Source organism: Bos indicus x Bos taurus, chromosome 2 (genome assembly GCF_003369695.1).
Source record: "Bos indicus x Bos taurus breed Angus x Brahman F1 hybrid chromosome 2, Bos_hybrid_MaternalHap_v2.0, whole genome shotgun sequence".
Classification (NCBI taxonomy): domain Eukaryota; kingdom Metazoa; phylum Chordata; class Mammalia; order Artiodactyla; family Bovidae; genus Bos; species Bos indicus x Bos taurus.
In genome coordinates this window covers 127434017-127451759 of record NC_040077.1, presented here as the reverse complement: position 1 = coordinate 127451759, position 17743 = coordinate 127434017, and the positions used below count along the sequence as shown (strand labels likewise).

At 49.3% G+C, this 17743-nt stretch overlaps 1 pseudogene across 1 annotated transcript; it reads left to right on the top strand.

Annotated features, from left to right (window-relative positions):
• Window positions 1-11556: 11556 nt before the first annotated feature.
• On the top strand, window positions 11557-12200 carry LOC113878927 (annotated as a pseudogene). Its single transcript, XR_003507166.1, has one exon. The product of XR_003507166.1 is annotated as a 60S ribosomal protein L29 pseudogene (transcript).
• Window positions 12201-17743: the final 5543 nt, after the last annotated feature.

Here is a 17743-nt window from a genome sequence, read left to right as displayed (position 1 = left end):
TGAGTGCTGTTTGATCAAAAAAGTTCCCAGGCCCAGGCTTCCTGTAGAACCACTTCCTGTCTAAACATTGCCTGGCATCCCACCTGGGTCAGGAGTGGATCCTTAGGAGTTTGGATCCTGGGCATCCCCACCGTCCACCCGCCTCAACCCCAACTTTGAAGGCTGATCCCCAACCTCCAAGTGTCCATCAGAAGCCTCAATAGCACTAGCTCACTTTTGACCCCTTGTGGGCAATGCTGCCAAACTTAGAGGATTTGCCAAATCCTCTCCTCCAACCATGGTGTTCCTAACTTCCCCCTGGATTTTTCTACTGCATACATCTCTTGCTCCCATTCTGCAAGTCTTGACTCTGGAGCTTTCTGTGTTTGCCCAGACAACAGCAACTGTAAGACACCATCAATCATAAGAGGCATCCAAATTCCAGAGGTGAAACATGTGAAAAGGTTTGTGTTACAGAATGGATGGTTTGGGTAATAATATTTGTTATGGCCCCAGTATGAGCCTGGGCTAGTAGGTTCCCCTAGCGCACATCTTCGCTTAGTGCCACACCTCTCTTTGTTTATTATTGCTGTCATTCCTCTATAGCCAAAGACACTGAAGCCCAGAGATGTAAAGCAACTTGTCCAAGGTCGCACAGCTAATAAGCAGCAAAACCAGGACTTGAACTGTGATCTTCTTTGATTTTGTAACAGTAGCAGAAATAGACCCTCTCCTGGGTATTTCCTCCAAGCTGGCTTCTGAGCCCAGTGGATTTATGCAAAGCTAAGTCAGCCCTGACCTTGAGAAGCCTCTCCCATCTTTTGATTTCCTTACATTAGAGAGTAATAATAGTAGTACTCAGTGCCAGGTACTACATTAGCCACTATATGTGTTCTAGTATATTCAGTGTTCCCATCTGCCTTATACGGTAGGCTCCATCATTAACCCCACTTCACAGATGAGGAAACTGAGGTGCAGAGAGGTCACGCCACATACTTAGGTCACATTGCTGGGAAAGGAAGTAGTAGTCTCGCTCCAGATCTCACTCTCCTAACCCACCCCATCTTCCCATCTCATCAAGCTGGCACGGGAAGCCCTCTGCTACCCCAAGTCCCCTCCCTCACCCCGCCCCACTCCTGCCACCCCAAATCCTATTTGACTTTCACGGTAGCCAGACTCCTCTCCTGCTGGGAGCAGGATCTGAGTTGTCAGGCTTTAGTCAGATGAATGGTCTTCCCCCAGCCAGGCTTGGCTTCCAAGTTTCTTCACGCTGGACCCAAACATAACACAATCAAGCAGCTCTGGCTGCTCTTCAGAAAAAAACTCAAGGGGCAGTGTGGAAAGAAATCTAATTAGAATTCCTCGGAGCCCCAGCTCTTCCTATTATTAAATTAGCCTGCTTTGAAGTGGAACTTGGACTCATTATAATATTTGAATGCTGAGGAATTGTCTTCTATGATCCTGGTCTGAGAAAAATTGCTTTCACAATTGCATTTATCCATGTTCTGGTCTCTCTCCACTGGGACAAAGGATCACTGGAGATGCCAAGTGGTTGCTGCTTCAGAGAAGAGCTTGGGGAGGATCCAGGGGGCTGGCTGCCCTGTGGGCCAGGGCCGCTGAGATGAGTGTTGAGGGCCTCACACAAACGTGGGGAGAGGGGGCCTCCCAGGTTTCCGACAGCATCACAGCCGTAGGCCCCAATCTGAGGGTCACGCCGGGACAGGTAGGCTGGTGGGGAAATTCAGAAGGTCTGGGCCAATGCTTCCTGCAGTGAATGGCCCAGAAGAGAGATCCACCTAGCGCAGATTCCAGGCTCCCACCTCCAGAGACGCTGATTCCTCAGGTCTGCCAAGGAGTCGGACCTCTCGTCTGACTCAGGCTCCCAGATTGAGTCTGAGATGCAGCCAGGTCTGGTCCCTGCTCAGCTGGTACCACTGGGGTTTCTTCTGTGGTACCCGGGATCCAATGCCCATCTACCACCCTGGAATCTCATTACTGCTACAGAGGTGGATTCCAGTGCCTTCCACCCCCAGGCTGGCAAAATGCTTACAGGGTCAGCACCAGTGGCCCACTCCCTTTCTTTCCCTGGAGTCTGGATAACAGGACCCACGGCTGCCAGTCTTGGCATCCTTGGAGAACTCCTGACACCTCTGTTTCACCTTGGTTTTTTTTTTTTTTTTTTTTTTTACTATTTTTGGACCCTTTACTGAGGACACAAACAAGAAGTACGGTTTGCTTGAACATTATAAAGAAAGTGTTTGGGGGGATTCTAATGTCTGCTCAACTTTCCTGATCTAGTCCAAGTCTTGCCTCCTCTAAAAAATGTGCATGTGTGCTCAATCAGGTCCAACTCTTTGTGAGCCCATGGACTGTAGGCTCCTCTGTCCATGGGATTCTCCAGGCAAGAATACTGCAATGGATTGCCATTTCCTCCTCCAGGGGATCTTCCCAACCCAGGGATCAAACCCAAGTCTCCTATGTCTCCTGCATTGCTGAGTCATCAGAGAAGCCCCTTCTCTAAAAAAGCCTTCCCTCAAATCCTCCAAGTGCCCCAGCCCTTACCTGGTCTCCAAAGCCCTTCGGCTCTCGACTGGCCTCCAGGTCACCTTGAGGTCAGATGCTGGGCTCCTTACTGCTTCCTGCCCTCCCTGATCTTTACACATTACTGGTGCTCTGGGGATTGGAGCCAGCCATCGGTTTATCAAGTTCACTGGATACAATGAATGGAACCCAAAAATTGATCTTCTCTAGAGCGAGCCCAGGCCAGGTTCTCAAATATCTGACCAGTCATCCCCTGGGGAATCCCCTGGGGAAAGGAAGCTGGGGGACTAGGCCCAGCCTTCGCTCTCCAGTGAGGAGGAGCCTGAGCCCCAAGCAAGAGCGCACAGCCAAGGGTCCCCACCCTTGCCCCCATCCTTCCTCTGCCCAGAAAGCGGCTCCCTGTGTCCTCTGATCAAGCAAGTTAACGCTGGGTGTCCTCCCCTCCTGAACAGCTATTTCCTGCCCCAAAGACACATTCAAGAAGGTTCCACATGGCTCCTTTCCTCCCACAGAGCCGGAGACAGCTCCAATAGCACTGTGGTGGCCCCAGGGAGTGTGGCCTGGACGAGGCTCCATGCATCTGTCAGTTTAAGAAAGAGCCACAGTATTTTGGAAGAGAATTGTGGTCACAAAAATGACTCAGTCTCAATGGTCTTACTTACTCAATAGAGCTTCTCTCTGGTCTCTCCTAGTCACATCCGCTTGCCTTCCTGACCCGAGGGCAGGGTCTCCACAGCACAGGACAGAATGATCTACCAGCCGCAGTGCTTTTCCAGTGACTGCTTATCCTTTACCCCACCCCCCACCACCACTTCCCGAGACCCTACAGAGTAGAACCAATCCAAATATCTGATTTCCAGAAAATGTTTTCACTGATTGCCATTAGTCTAACCCTGAAATGGAATAAATCCAACCATTGCATTAGCTTGTCAAGAACACCCCTGCTTCAATATTACCGATGACAGCAAAGGCTGGCAAACCCAACAGCTTGCAGTGAGACAACCGCAGGGTACCACCTTGCAGACCTCCCTGCTTCCTTCTTCTGGTCTCTCATTCATGTGCTCCATTGCTGTCTGTCTACGCTGCACTCTACTGTAAGACATGAGGACTGCAGCGCCAGAGACTCAAGACACAGAACTGCTTTTTCTAGTCTTCCAAATCCTTTCAGCTGACGTTTCATTACACACTTGCCAAAGTGGGTTCAGTCACTTGTGACCCCTTCGTCCTTGAAACAACCGCCGGGCAGAATATCATAAGGGTCTTGGCACTCCATAGACTTGGGTTGAAGTCCTGTTTCTGCCAATCTGTGATCTCGGGCAAGTCAGGTTCTCTCCAAGCCTCATTTTCTTTGTCTGTAAAATGGAATGATAATGCCAACAGGTTTACTGTAGGATTTACTGCGATCAAAAGGTTTATCACGGTGCCTGGAAGAAAAGTGAGTACGATGAATGTTCTGTATTATTATTCTTTTTGTTTTCCATTGTGTTAGTGCATGTGAGGAAACTGACGTTCAAGAGAGGGAAAATGGTTTCTCAAGAGACACAGATACGTGAGGGATCCGGGACACAAACACGTCTCCTGATTCTCCATGCCAGGTCCTTTGTATTCAACAGCTCTGCAGAGTTCAGCCTTTATATTGACTCTGAGAACCAAAGCACCTAATGTAGACTCAGAAAAGATCAAATAGGATAGTCTCAGGACCCAGGTGAAAATGGAGATCCCCACTGATTCCTGCCACATCTGCATCCAAAAAATGCAGCAGAATATCAGGGGAGAAAATATGCAGGGCTATGCAGGGGGGAAGAAAGAGAGGAGCCTCAGTGTCTGAGGAAGGGAGCTAGAAAAGTAAACACCATACACATCACATAGTCACTAACCCCTTCTTCAAAGGTCAGATGGGCATCTAGGTCTGGCCCCTTTCTGGATGGAGAAATGGCAGCAACAGACGCCCAGGATTCAGCCATGCTGCTGGAAATGGTTGGCCCCAGAGACAACAAGAGGCTTCCAAATTCCTGGTCTCTGATCTCCGCCTTGGAACGTTCTCGGGCCAAGACAAATGTGGGAACCCGATGATGGACTCTTGGAGCTGGGAAAAAAAAATCCAAGATGTCACCCAGTGCAGCCCAGTCCTTCCAGGCAAAGCCACACCAAAACCATCTGGACAGCTGCTAATTGGATGAATGGTTTTCAATTAAATAATAGGGAGGGGCAGGCAGAAGGGTGCCAAGGATAATTTGAACAGAAACATAGTCCAGAGAAGACAGTGGTGACGACCAAGAATCGCTTAAGCACACAGAAAGGAAGCCGGGGTACAGATAAGGGCTTGTTTGCCCCACAGGCAGCTGAGGGTGAAGTTACAGCCTGAGCCTCACGAGCCACGGAGAGCTTTGGCCTGGGCCCCTCCACTTCTCAGCCAGCTTGCCGGTCTCTCCCTCCAGTCCTCCTGCAGAGGTGCCCCCAGCCTCATCTGCCTCCTCACTTTCAGTTCTTGGAATGCCTGGCACTTTCCCTTCTCAGCCTTTGCAACGGCTGTTCCCTTTGCCTGGAACACCATTCCCTCACCCCACTTCCCACCCAGGGTCCTAGCTCCCCAGCTCCCATCCTTCCTGGAGGTCCTGGGAAGCTGTTGACCATCCCTACCCCAAAAGACTCTGAGTGCCTGGGGCACTCCCCGTGCCTACCCACCCTGGCCCAGGGCATGTCACTGTGGCACCCCACCCTCTAGGCTGGTGGCTCCCAACCGGCAAGGACTATGGTCACCTTGTCGCAGCTGTATCCCCACGGGGAGCCCCGAGTAGTAGACACTTCATAAATATTTGGTGGATTAAAAAAAGACACCAATGCTAATTTCCCCTAGCATGGCCCACCGCTTCCACTTTTGAGGCTGAAAATAATGAGAAATGAGTATCGAATGTGCCCTAACTGGTCTGTTAATAATAACGAAACAGACATTTATTAAGTGCTTCTAATGTGCTGTGCCCCATGCCGGGTGCTTTACACTCCCTGACTCAGCCCAGAGCACACAACCCAGGCAGCTAAGGGCCGCTGTCATTATCTCTATCTCCAGGATGAAGAACGGAACAGAGGGGTTGAGTAACTTGCCTGAGATCACAGATCCTTGGCCTGACTGTGGGTCTGGCCAATCCCAGAGCCCAGACAGTTGCTACGGCACCAGCCTCTCCCCCAAAAACCCGTCTCAGAAAGCCCCTTGTGTGTAACTCTAAACCGTGCCTGCAGCTAAGTCAGCCCATTTCCTCTTCTCCCATCTCAAGCCCAGATGGGGTCTGAGTGACATTTAGCTCATCCCCGGTCTCAGAACTGGAGCCCAGCGGAGCCCTGGGAACATGGGCTCCCTGTGGACAGACAGCAGGAGGAAGTGGCCGCTGGCCCGAACGGGGCTTGGTCCCCTGGGTCTGCTGGTGGCATGTGGCCCCGGCTGCACACACCTCGTGTCAGTAAAGCAGAAGTCTCAGAGACAGGGAAGGAAGCCAGCGGCGAGCAGACTGCCATCACAGGTTAGGCGTTCTCCTATCTGAGGACCACAGGCACTAGTCAAGGCTGCGCCCTCCACGCAGCCTTTCTTGACTCCACATTTATGAACAAATGTTGCTTGAGCCCCTAGATCACTCTGCCGAGACATGTGCTATGGCCCTGCCCTGAACTTATGGGTACCTTCTGACCCAGCTGCAGCAGCTCTGCCACTTACCTAACCTCTTAATCACTTGCTTGACTTCATCTGCAAAATGGGGCTGTTAATATCACCTACCCATCGCAGGGGCTGTTAGGTGTGTGTGTATACTCATAAAGATGACTATAATGCTATTACACAGATGATTGTATAGACGTGTGTGATTGTGTAAATGCTTGGAACAACTCCCGGCCCACAGTAAGTGTTTAATAAACATCATCCGTTCTTATTAATGTCCATATGATTGTGGAAACACGCCAGGGAGAGACATAATTTGCAGTGACAGGGGATAACCTCAGCCTGTCTGAGGTTCCCAAACACTGATCTGGGAAATAGCCTCCAGCAGACCTCCCTGGAGTATTTGTTAGAGACAGTCCAAGGTCCTGCTCCTGGACCTGTTAACTGAGTCTCGGAGGAGGAACCCAGGAATGTATGTTTTTACAGCCTGTCTGGATGATGACAACGGTCAGCCAGGTTAGGGACCCACTGGGCCAAACCAGCTGTCTCTTGAGCAAGTGGAGGAGTGGGCTCTGCTGAGATTCCAAAGTGGGAAGGGGTCTCTCCCTCCCTACCCATCATCAGTATCGTGAGCTGTTCTCCAGAAGAACTCCCAGCAGACCTTCTGACCATGTGAACCCTGAGTACACTGAGTCTTGTTTCTCACCCACTAAATGTCCTTGAGTTTGTTTTCCAACCTCAGTGCAAATAAAGTTTTGCTACAATTACAACTTGTATACACTGGATAGACGGGGCCATGTCCTTTGACCAGAAAAGTGCCTTGGAGCATTTAACCTCTCACTTCACAGCTAAGAAGCTGAGACCCAGAGAGGATATGTGATATGTCCAAGGTCACATGGCAAGCAACCAGAGTGGAAACTATAGCCAAGTCTCTGGTCTCTTAGCTCCACCATATCCACGGTAATAGGCTCCTGTTCCAATCCCAAGGACCACTCACATGTATGCCAATTAGGAGAGTATGAGTTACAAAATTTTATCTACTGTATACTCTGGGTACCAGGTGGGGCTTCCCAGGTGGCTCAGTGGTAAAGAACCTGCCTGCAATGCAGCAGATGGGGGTTCGATACCCGGGTCAGGAAGATCCCCTCGAAGAGGAAATGGTAACCCTCTCCAGTATTCTAGCCTGGGAAATCCCATGGACAAGGAACCTGGCAGACTACAGTCCACGGGGTCGCAAATGAGTCGGACGTGACTTGGGGACTGGACAACAATGTACCAGACACAGTGTTAACTGCCTCACATACACTCTCTCATGTAAGCCCTGTGAACAGTTCTTCACTGTGGGCATTTTATCCTCATTTCACTTCTAGGACAACTGAGCCTCAGTGAGGTAAAGTGACCGCTCCAAGCTATAAAGCTGGCAAGAGCCAGGATTGCAATCCAGGCATGTCTGATTCCAGAGCCAGGATTCTTGGCCGTGAGGCCAGTCACGGATCTAATGTCTCTCACTCAAACCCTGCACTTCTCTATCTGTTCTGTGATACAAGTGGGGACTCAGCAGCCTACATCGGTTCTGCCAGTAGGCTCTGCCATGAAGCAGGTAAAGAGAGTCTGCAAGGCTGGGGGAGGAAGGAGGCTTGCTTGCTTCTTCTCCTCACAGCCCCACTCAGAGACACCAGAACCAGCCCGACTGCATCTCTTCCTTAACAGTTGGGCTCCAGGTGGGACTTCCCTGGTGGTCCAGTGGTTAAGGATCCACCTTCCAATGCAGGGGATGAACGTTCGATCCCTGGTCAGGGAATAAAATCCCACGTGTGCTGCAATGAAGACTCAGCACAGCCCGCTCCCCCCTCCCCCGGCAAAAAAAAAAAGAGTTGGGTCCCAGGCCCACAGGGCTTCTCATCTGGTCTCAGAAACACCAGCTCCAGCTAAGCCTCACCCTCAGAGGTCTGTGTTTCCTCTCCATGGAGCTCCTCCTCTAAATTCCTGTGTGTGTCTGTGTGTTAGTCACTCAGGCGTGTCTGACTCTTTGTGAGCCTATAAGGACTGTAGGTCACCAGTCCTCTGTCCATGGGATTCTCCAGGCAAGAATACTAGAGTGGGTTGTCATTCCCTTCTCCAGGGGATCTTCTGGACCCAGGGATCAAACCTGGGTATTCCTCATTGCAGGCGGATTCTTAATGTGTGAGCCACAAGGGAAGCCTAAGTCTTCATAATTCCAACTTTTTTCTTTTGTTCTCCCATCCCTTCTGCAAGTCCTTGATATTCTATTTTGACCTTTCCAGTGACTTAGTTAACAACCTTATACCTGGTTAACAATTCTTTATGTTAATTCTCCTTATTTAAATAAGTGACGTGATTTCTGTCTCCTGACCAGACTTGACTGATCCAGGAGGGATCCCAGGAAATAGATTCCCAAAGATGGAACAGGGAGATTGGTTTTGTTCCTGTGAGGTCATCCTAATGACCCTCACCCTTCACCCCAGCAGCAGCAATTTCTTCTTGTAGCAGAAGCTGGATCCACTCTGCAGTTTTCCCAGCAATTGTGTAAACACTTCATTGTCCCCGCCTGACCCCTAGATTCCAACACTAGCCAGCCAGTGCCCCCCACTCCCAGAGGTCTGGGTCCCAGAGATCCCAGCAAGAGTGCTCCCGATAGATACAGCCATCGTATCACACCGCCTAGTTGAAGTTACTGTAGAGGCTACAAATGACAAAGGTCTACAAATGGGCACCGGGCTTATTCCCAAGGCATTAGTTTGACCTGAGCAGGAACTGTTCACTGACAAGCAGAACTGTTGAGAGAGAGAGAGCCTACTTTCTTGGGCAGGGGGGTGGATGAGGCCTGGTAAGCGACCAGCGCTGCCCATCAAAACTGCTTGAGATTTCACCAAAGAGGATCTACAGATGGCTGATCAGCACATGAAAAGATCTTCAACATCATTAACCGTGAGGGAAAGGCAACTTACAAACCACAACGAGATACCACTGCACACTTCCCAGAATAGTTGAAATAAAAAACAGTGACAACACCAGATGCTGATGAAGATGCAGAGCTGGATCCCCCGTACACTGCTGATAAGAATGTACAATGGTGCACCCATTGTGGAAAACAGTTTGGCGGTTTCTTTAAGAACTGAACATGCAATTATCATATGACCCAGCAACTGCACTTCTGGGCATTTATCCCAGAGAAATGAAAACTTACACTCACACACAAAAGAGCTGTACCTGAATGATTATAGCATTTTTACTGGTAACAGCCAAAAACTGGAAACAATCTAGATGTCCTTTAATGGGTAAACGGTTCAACAAGCTGCAGTATATTCATACCAGGGAGCACCGCACACCAGTAGAAAGGAACTATTGAAAATGTGTGTGTGCTCAGTAATGTCCAGCTCTTTGCAACCCCATGGACTATACAGATCACCAGACTTCTCTGTCCATGGATTTTTCCAGGCCAGAACACTGGAGTGGGCTGCCATTTCCTCCTCTAGAGGATCTCACCCACTCAGGGATCAAACCCAGTTCCTCTTGCATCTCCTGCATTGGCCGGCGGATTCTTTACCACTGCACCCGCCTTGGAACACTGCTGCTGCTGCTGCTGCTGCTGCTAAGTCGCTTCAGTCGTGTCCGACTCTGTGCGACCCCATAGACGGAAGCCCACCAGGCTACCCCGTCCCTGGGATCCTCCAGGCAAGAACACTGGAGTGGGTTGCCATTGCCTTCTCCAATGCATGAAAGTGAAAAGTGACAGTGAAGTCGCTCAGTCGTATCCGACTCTTAGCGACCCCATGGACGGCAGCCCACCAGGCTCCTCCGTCCATGGGATTTTCCAGGCAAGAGTACTGGAGTGGGGTGCCATCGCCTTCTCCGCCTTGGAACACTACACACCAGTAAAAAGGAACTATTGATATACAGTAGTATACCCAGCGAATGATAGAAAAGAACTGTTGTTGATACACAGGACAATCTGGATCAATCTCCAGAGAACTATGATGCATGAAACAAGTCAATCCCAAAAGACTGAATACTGCATAATTCCATGTATGTAATATTCTTGAAACCACAAACCGATAGTCATGGAGAACAGATTAAGGTTGAGAGGGGTTAAGGAAGGGGCAGAGAAGGAAATGGCAACCCACTCTAGTGTTCTTGCCTGGGAAATCCCACGGATGGAGATGCCTGGCTGGCTACAGATCATGGGGTCGCAAAGAGTCAGACACGACTTAGAGACTTAACAACAACAACAACAATGGAAGGGGTGGGGTTAGGAGGGAAGTGAACGAGGCCAGAAAACAGCAGCATGGGACTTGCCTGGTGGGCCACTGGCTCAGAACCTGCCTGTCAGGGGACACAGGTTCAATCCCTCATCTAGGAAGAGTCCACCTGCCAAGGAGCAACTAACCCGTGCAGCACAACACTGAGCCTGCGCTCTAGAGCCTGTGAGCCACAACTGCTGCACACTCTAAAAGCTGCGCTCTGCAACGCAAGAAGCCATCGCAATGAGAAGCCCACACACGGCAACAAAGAGTAGCCCCAGCCCCCTTAGCCGCCACCAAAGAGAGCCCGCAAGCAGCAGTAAAGACCCAGCGCAGCCATAGATAGACAAATACAAATGCTCTTTAAAAGTAGCATGACATATCCTTATGGGAACAGAAATGTTCTGAATCTTGACTGTGTTGATGTCAATATCTGGGTTGTGACTACAGGCACGCCCGGGAGAGGTTGCAGGTTGGGTTCCATAGTACGGCAATAAAGCAAAGAGCGCAGGAAGATGAGTCCCACGAATGTTCTGGTCTCCTACCCAGTGCATATCAAAGTGATGTTTATACGCTCCTGTAGTCTACTAAGTGTACAATAGCACCATGTCTAAAACAACAAAGTACATACCTTAATTTAAAAATATTATTGCTAAAGTAAGTGCTACCCATCATCTGACAATGCAGGGTTGCCACAAGCCTTCAATTTATAAAAACTAAAGTATCGGCACAGCAGTGAAGAGCAATAAAACAAGGTCTACCCGTATAGTTTTACAAGACATTACCACTGGAGGAAACTGGGCGAAGAGTACAGCAGCTTTCTCTGTCTCATTTTTCACAGATGCTTGTGAATCGACAGCTCAAAAAACAGAAAAACAGAGAGCCCTTTTCAGAGGCCATACCTGAGCTGGGAGACTTGTTCACACGTGTTTTTTGAAAACCTCTCCCCAGATTGAATACCACACAGTTAAATGATTACTAAAATCCTTTCATCTAAAAACGTAACATTTTCCCTTTATATACCATTTATTGTATGTCAATTATAAAAATTAAACAATGTAACATTTTTAGGTGAATATATAATCCAAACAGGCTTCCCTGGTAGCTCAGCTGGTAAAGAATCCACCTGCACTCTCTCTTCCGGTCCGACGCGCTTCGGTATCTGCGGGCCCCGGTGCAGACATGGCCAAGTCCAAGAACCACACCACGCACAACCAGTCCCGAAAATGGCATAGAAACGGCATCAAGAAACCCCGATCACAACGATATGAATCTCTTAAGGGGGTAGACCCCAAGTTCCTGAGGAACATGCGCTTTGCCAAGAAGCACAACAAGAAGGGCCTGAAGAAGATGCAGGCCAACAATGCCAAGGCCATGAGTGCACGTGCTGAGGCTGTCAAGGCCCTCGTGAAGCCCAAGGAGATCAAGCCCAAGATGCCAACAGGCGGCAGCCGCAAGCTCAGCGGACTTGCCTACATCGCTCACCCCAAGCTGGGGAAGCGCGCTCGTGCTCGCATCGCCAAGGGCCTCAGGCTCTGCCGGCCAAAGTCCCAGGCCAAGGCTTCAACCAAGGCCAAGCCACCTGCGGCTGCGGCTCCAGCTGCCAAGGGTGCCCAGGCCCCCACCAAAGCTCCGGAGTAGAGACCTTCATCTGCCGGTGTGAGGACAGAAGGACTGGTGTGACCCCCTGGGCTGCTGTCTGCGTGGGGCTGGTGTCCTCCTGTGCTATTTGTACAAATAAATCTGAGACAGGAAAAAAAAAAAAAAAAAAAGAATCCACCTGCAATGAAGGAGACCCTAGTTTGATGTGTGGGTCAGGAAGTTCCCCAGGAAAAGGGACAGGCTACCCACTCCAGCATTCTTGGGTTTCCCTGGTGGCTCAGACAGTAAAGAATCCACCTGCAATGTAGCAGACCTGGGTTCAATCCCTGGGTTAGAAAGATTCCCTGGAGGAAAGCATGGCAACTCACTCCAGTATTCTTGCCTGGAGAATCTCCATAAACAGAGGAGCCTGGTGTGCTACAGTCCATGGGGTCACAAAGAGTCAGACACGACTGAGTGACTAAGCACAGCACATCACAGCATAATCCAAACATTTTATGGAGTCAGGCTGGCGTTACACCCTCCAACCTTACCACCCCCGACACCCCAGCAGAAAGGGAGAGAAGCCCTGAAAGAAAATCAGGATGTGATGGTGGGGGCGGGGCAGTGACCTTCGAGGAAGCAGCTCTTTCTTTCATAGCCCAAGGACTCCCAACCCCGAGGTTCCCAATTAAGCAGAGCCAACAGCCACAGTGGCCGAAGGCGGGATTAGAACCCAGCTTTCCAGCTCTACGCCCCACAGCTCAGCGAGCTCTGGGCAGCCCCCCTGGACGTGTCAGAACACTTAGAAATGGTTCTAATTATAACCAGGAAGTTTTTAAGCCTGTGGCTGCAAAGGAATGCCGATTCATGTAATAGCCATTACTGCGCACAATAACCGCCCCCCACCCCCCCGCCGACCCCGTGTTCTTGGCTCAGTTTTTGAGGGTGACAAATGGTGTCACCATTGGCACAGATAGGAGCCTTTATCACACAGGCGAGAAACCCCTAGTCTCTCTGGAGAAGAACAATAGCAGGAAAGGTCTTGGAGAGGACAACACTCTGTGTCCCTGGATGTAACTGGAGAGCTTGCAGGGTGGGGGGGGCGGGGGGAATCTTCCCCCTTCATAATTAGTCAGCTAATTATCCTCTACTCCATGCTAATGAACCACCAAAGGCTCTTTAAGGGAGAAGCATAGGCAGAGATGTTTCACTGCCTGGGTCCCCCCAGCTTCTCATCCCCTTTCTCCCTGTCTCCCACCAGGGGCTCCTCTGCCACCCTGAGGAGAGAGCCAGCCGTGAGCTTGTGATCCGAGCCAGTTAACCTCACAGCTAATGTGCGGAGCAGGGAGACGGGGCCCGCGGTGAGTCCTCAGATGGGAAGCTGGGGCTGTAACACACTGAACAAGCTTCCAATTCTCTGCTCTCAGGGTGGCCCCAGCAGCAGCCAACCACAGGGTACTGCTTCAGATGTTACTATTTCCTTCTTCCTGGCATGTCGGGCAGCTCCTTCAACTGCCAGAAATGGTGTTGCAGATCAGTGCAGGAGGCTTGGAAATAGACATCATCGCTCACCATTTCCTAGCTGTCTGCCCCTCAGCAAGTCACTTCACCTCTCTGCACCTTCCAGAGCTTCTAGCTCCAGGGAACTTTCTTCAGAGAGTTATGGGGGGTAGGGGGTGGGTTGCCTGCCACCCAGAGCCCAGGCACAGAGTGGATGTTCCATGAACTGCGACAGCCACAGCAGAGATGGAGATGGTCTACTTCCAACCTCCCAGATCCCACAGGCCCTAGGTTCTCTGTGCAGTCCAGCTCTTACCAGCTCAGACCTCGAAAGGTCTGAAACATCCAACAGCCTTTCAAGATTGTGTCCTTGAAGAATATTTAAGATTTGGGAAAGGCTTCCAAAGACTCCTGAGTGATAAGCACAGAGTAGCAAATTACATAGGTGGCAGGATGCCAGGATTGTCATAGGTAGAGAAAATGATACCAACCAGAGTTCTTGACCTTCTCCAATCAATAGAAATTGACTAGAGACCAGACAAAGAATTCAGGTAAGACTTTACTGGGGCTTCTGGGCCAGCTGCAGGTAGGAGTGAAAACAAGTAATCTGTTCCTTTGCTGGCTCCCAGGGCAGTGGGGGTGGGGGTGGGAGTGGGGTTTGCTCGTTCCTCATATGGCATCCCACTCCAGTACTCTTGCCTGGAAAATCCCATGGACGGAGGAGCCTGGTAGGCTGCAGTCCATGGGGTCGCTAAGAGTCGGACACGACTGAGCGACTTCACTTTCACTTTTCACTTTCATGCATTGGAGAAGGAAATGGCAACCCACTCCAGTGTTCTTGCCTGGAGAATCCCAGGGATGGGGGAGCCTGGTGGGCTTCCGTCTATGGGGTCGCACAGAGTCGGACACGACTGAAGCGACTTAGCAGCAGCAGCAGCAGCATATGGGTCCAGGGGTGGGACTATAGGAGTGGCTTAGGTGGTTTGCCTGCTCCTTTGTGGTGGGGACATGTGCAGTACCCTGCTTCGCTCCCAATACCCAGTTTCTTTGCTCTTCAGAAATGGTAGTTGGGTGTTTTTTTGTCTTTGTATCTTTTGGCCCAGAATTTGCCCCAACTGGGCGTGCATGCAGCTATTTTTAGTTCCATATTGTTTCTTTGTATGTTGTAGCTCCAGGAAAGGTAAGTCCAGGTGCAAGCTTTGCTGCAAAGGGTCCCAGGTCTCAGGCCTGCCTCAAAAAGACTGTAATTCAATCCACCAAAACATTAGCACCAGCTTTCCTGGAGTATGGGATGATGGGGGTGGGGAGAGGTTGGGGGGACTGCAGGAGAAGGTCTTTTCATTATTATATTTCTAATATTTATGAAATTTCTACCATGAACATTCAAAACCCATAGAAATACTATTTATATGCTATTTTAAATATTTTTACATTATATACAATATCGAAAAGTTGTTCAGTCTCCCAGTCGTGTCCGACTCTTTGCGATGTCTGGACTTCAGCATGCCAGGCCTTACTGTCCCTCACCATCTCCTGGAGTTTGCCCAAGTTCATGTCCATTGCATCAGTGATGCCTTCCAGCCATCTCTGACGCCCTCTTCTCCCTTCTGCCCTCAATCTTAACCAGCATCAAGGACTTGTCCAATGACTTGTCTGTGAGCATCAGATGACCAAACTACAGGAGCTTCAGCTTCAGCATTAGTCCTTCCAGTGAATATTCAGGGTTGATCTCCCTTAAGATTGACTGGTTTGATCTCCTTGCTGTCCAAGGGACTTTCAGGTGTCTTCTCCAGCACCACAGTTCAAAGGCATCAGTTCTTTGGCACTCTGCCTTCTTTACGGTCCAGCTCTCACAACCGTATGTGACCACTGGGAAGACCATAGCCTTGACTATACAGACCCTTGTCAGCAGAGTAATGTCTCTGCTTTTCAACACACTGTCTAGGTTTGTCATCGCTTTCTTGCTAAGAAGCAATCATCTTCTGATTTCATGGCTGCAGTCACCATCCGCAGTGATTTTGGAGCCTAAGAAGAGGAAATCTGTCTTCCACATTTCCAAATGGGGAAATATTTCCACATTTTCCCTGTCTATTTGCCATGTAGTAATGGCAAATGGCCGGATGCCATGATCTTAGTTTTTTTAATATTTAGTCTTAAGCGACTCTTTCACTCTCCTCCTTCACCCTCATCAAGAGGCTCTTTAGTTTCTCTTCGCTTTCTGCAATTAAAGAAGTATCATTTGCATATCTGAGGTTGTTGATATTTCTCCCGCCGATCTTGATTCCAGCTTGTAATTCATCCAGCCTGGCATTTCTCATGATGCGTTCAGCGTAAAGGTTAAAGAAGCAGGGTGACAGCAGACAGCCCTGTCGTACTCCTTTCTTGATTTTGAGCCAATCAGTTGTTCCATACAGGGTTCTAACTGTTGCTTCTTGACCCACATACAGGTTTCTGAGGAGACAGGTAAGATGGTCTGGTATTCCTGTCTCTCTAACAGTTTTCCACAGTTTGTCATGAATCACACAGTAGAAGGCTTTAGTATAGTTGATGAAACAGGGATAGATGTTTTTCTGAAACTCCCTTGTTTTCTTTATAATCTAATGAATGTTGCCAATTTGATCTCTAGTTCCTCTTCCATTTCTAAACCCAGCTTGGACGTCTGGAAGTTCTTGGTTTGCATAATGCTGAAGCCTAGCAAGCAAGATTTTAGGCATGACCTTACTAGCGTGGGAGATGAGTGCAACTGTCCGATGGTTGGCACATTTCTTGGTACTACCCTTCCTTGGAATTGGGATGAGGATTGACCTTTTCTAGCCCTGTGGTCACTGCTGGGTCTTCCAAATTTGCTGACATAATGAATGCAACACCTTGATGGCATCATCCATGTTTGAATAGTCCTGTTAGAATTTCATCACATCCACTAGCTTTATTAACAGCAGCGCTTCTTAAGGCCCACTTGACTTCGCACTCCAGAATGTCTGGCTCTGGATGACTAACCACTCCATCGTGGTAATCCCGTTCATTAAGATCTTTTTTATACAGTTCTTCCATGTATTCTTTCCGTCTCATCTTGATCTCTTCAGCCTGTACTAGGTTTCTACCATTTTTATCCTTTATTGTGCCCATCTTTGGGGGAAATGTTCCCTCGATGTTTCCAATTTTCCTGAAGAGATCTCTAGTATTTCCCCTTTTGTTGTTTTCTTCTATTATTCAGCACTGTTCATTGAAGAAGGCCTTCTTGTCTCCTCTAGCTATTCTTTGGAACTCTGCATTTAACTGGATGTAGCTTTCCCTCTCTGCCTTGCTTTTTACTTACTTTTAAAAACTTTTCAACAGAATTACTGAGGGCAGAGGAGTTTATTTCCTTTTATTTATGCATTCAGCTAGTATTACTCTGGATGCTGCAGGAGGTACAGGGGTGCAAGTTACCCAGGCTTGACCCTCAGGAAGTTTGACAGTCTAACAAGCAAGGAAACGCAGGTGTTCCCATCCAGGGAGCCAGCTAGCCTCACATCAAGGACAGACTTGGCTTCCAGCACTACTGCTATGCAGGGTGCATGTTCCAGAAGCGACAACATCAGCATCACAACCTCAAGATGGCTCTCTGCTGCTGCTGCTGCTAAGTCGCTTCAGTCGTGTCCGACTCTGTGTGACCCCATAGACAGCAGCCCACCAGGCTCCCCCGTCCCTGGGATTCTCCAGGCAAGAACACTGGAGTGGGTTGCCATTGCCTTCTCCAATGCATGAAAGTGAAAAGTGAAAGTGAAGTCGTTCAGTCGTGTCCAACTCTTAGCGACCGCATGGACTGCAGCCTCCCAGGCTCCTCCACCCGTGGGATTTTCCAGGCAAGAGGACTGGATTGGGGTGCCACTGCCTTCTCCCAAGATACCTCTCTGGATGCTACTAATTCCTTCTTCCTGGTTGCTTTCCACATCCAACAACAGTATTGTGTGATACAAATGACTATAGAGGTCCCAAAAAAGAGGTTTCATCTGCTCAGTCCTGTCTCAGAAATCTAAGCTCTGATCATGAGTTAACCTAAACTATCACACATATTCTTCCTAAGAAAACTAACAATGGCTTCTACTTACATATCCCTCCACACATGTGAGAAAGAAAGTGCCCTCTCTTCCTGGCATACCCAGCAGTGCCCTCTCTTGGCGTAACAAAGAGCATAATGTTAAAGACAAAGGCTTTGTAGCCAGATAGACCTGATCCCTTCTTACTAGCT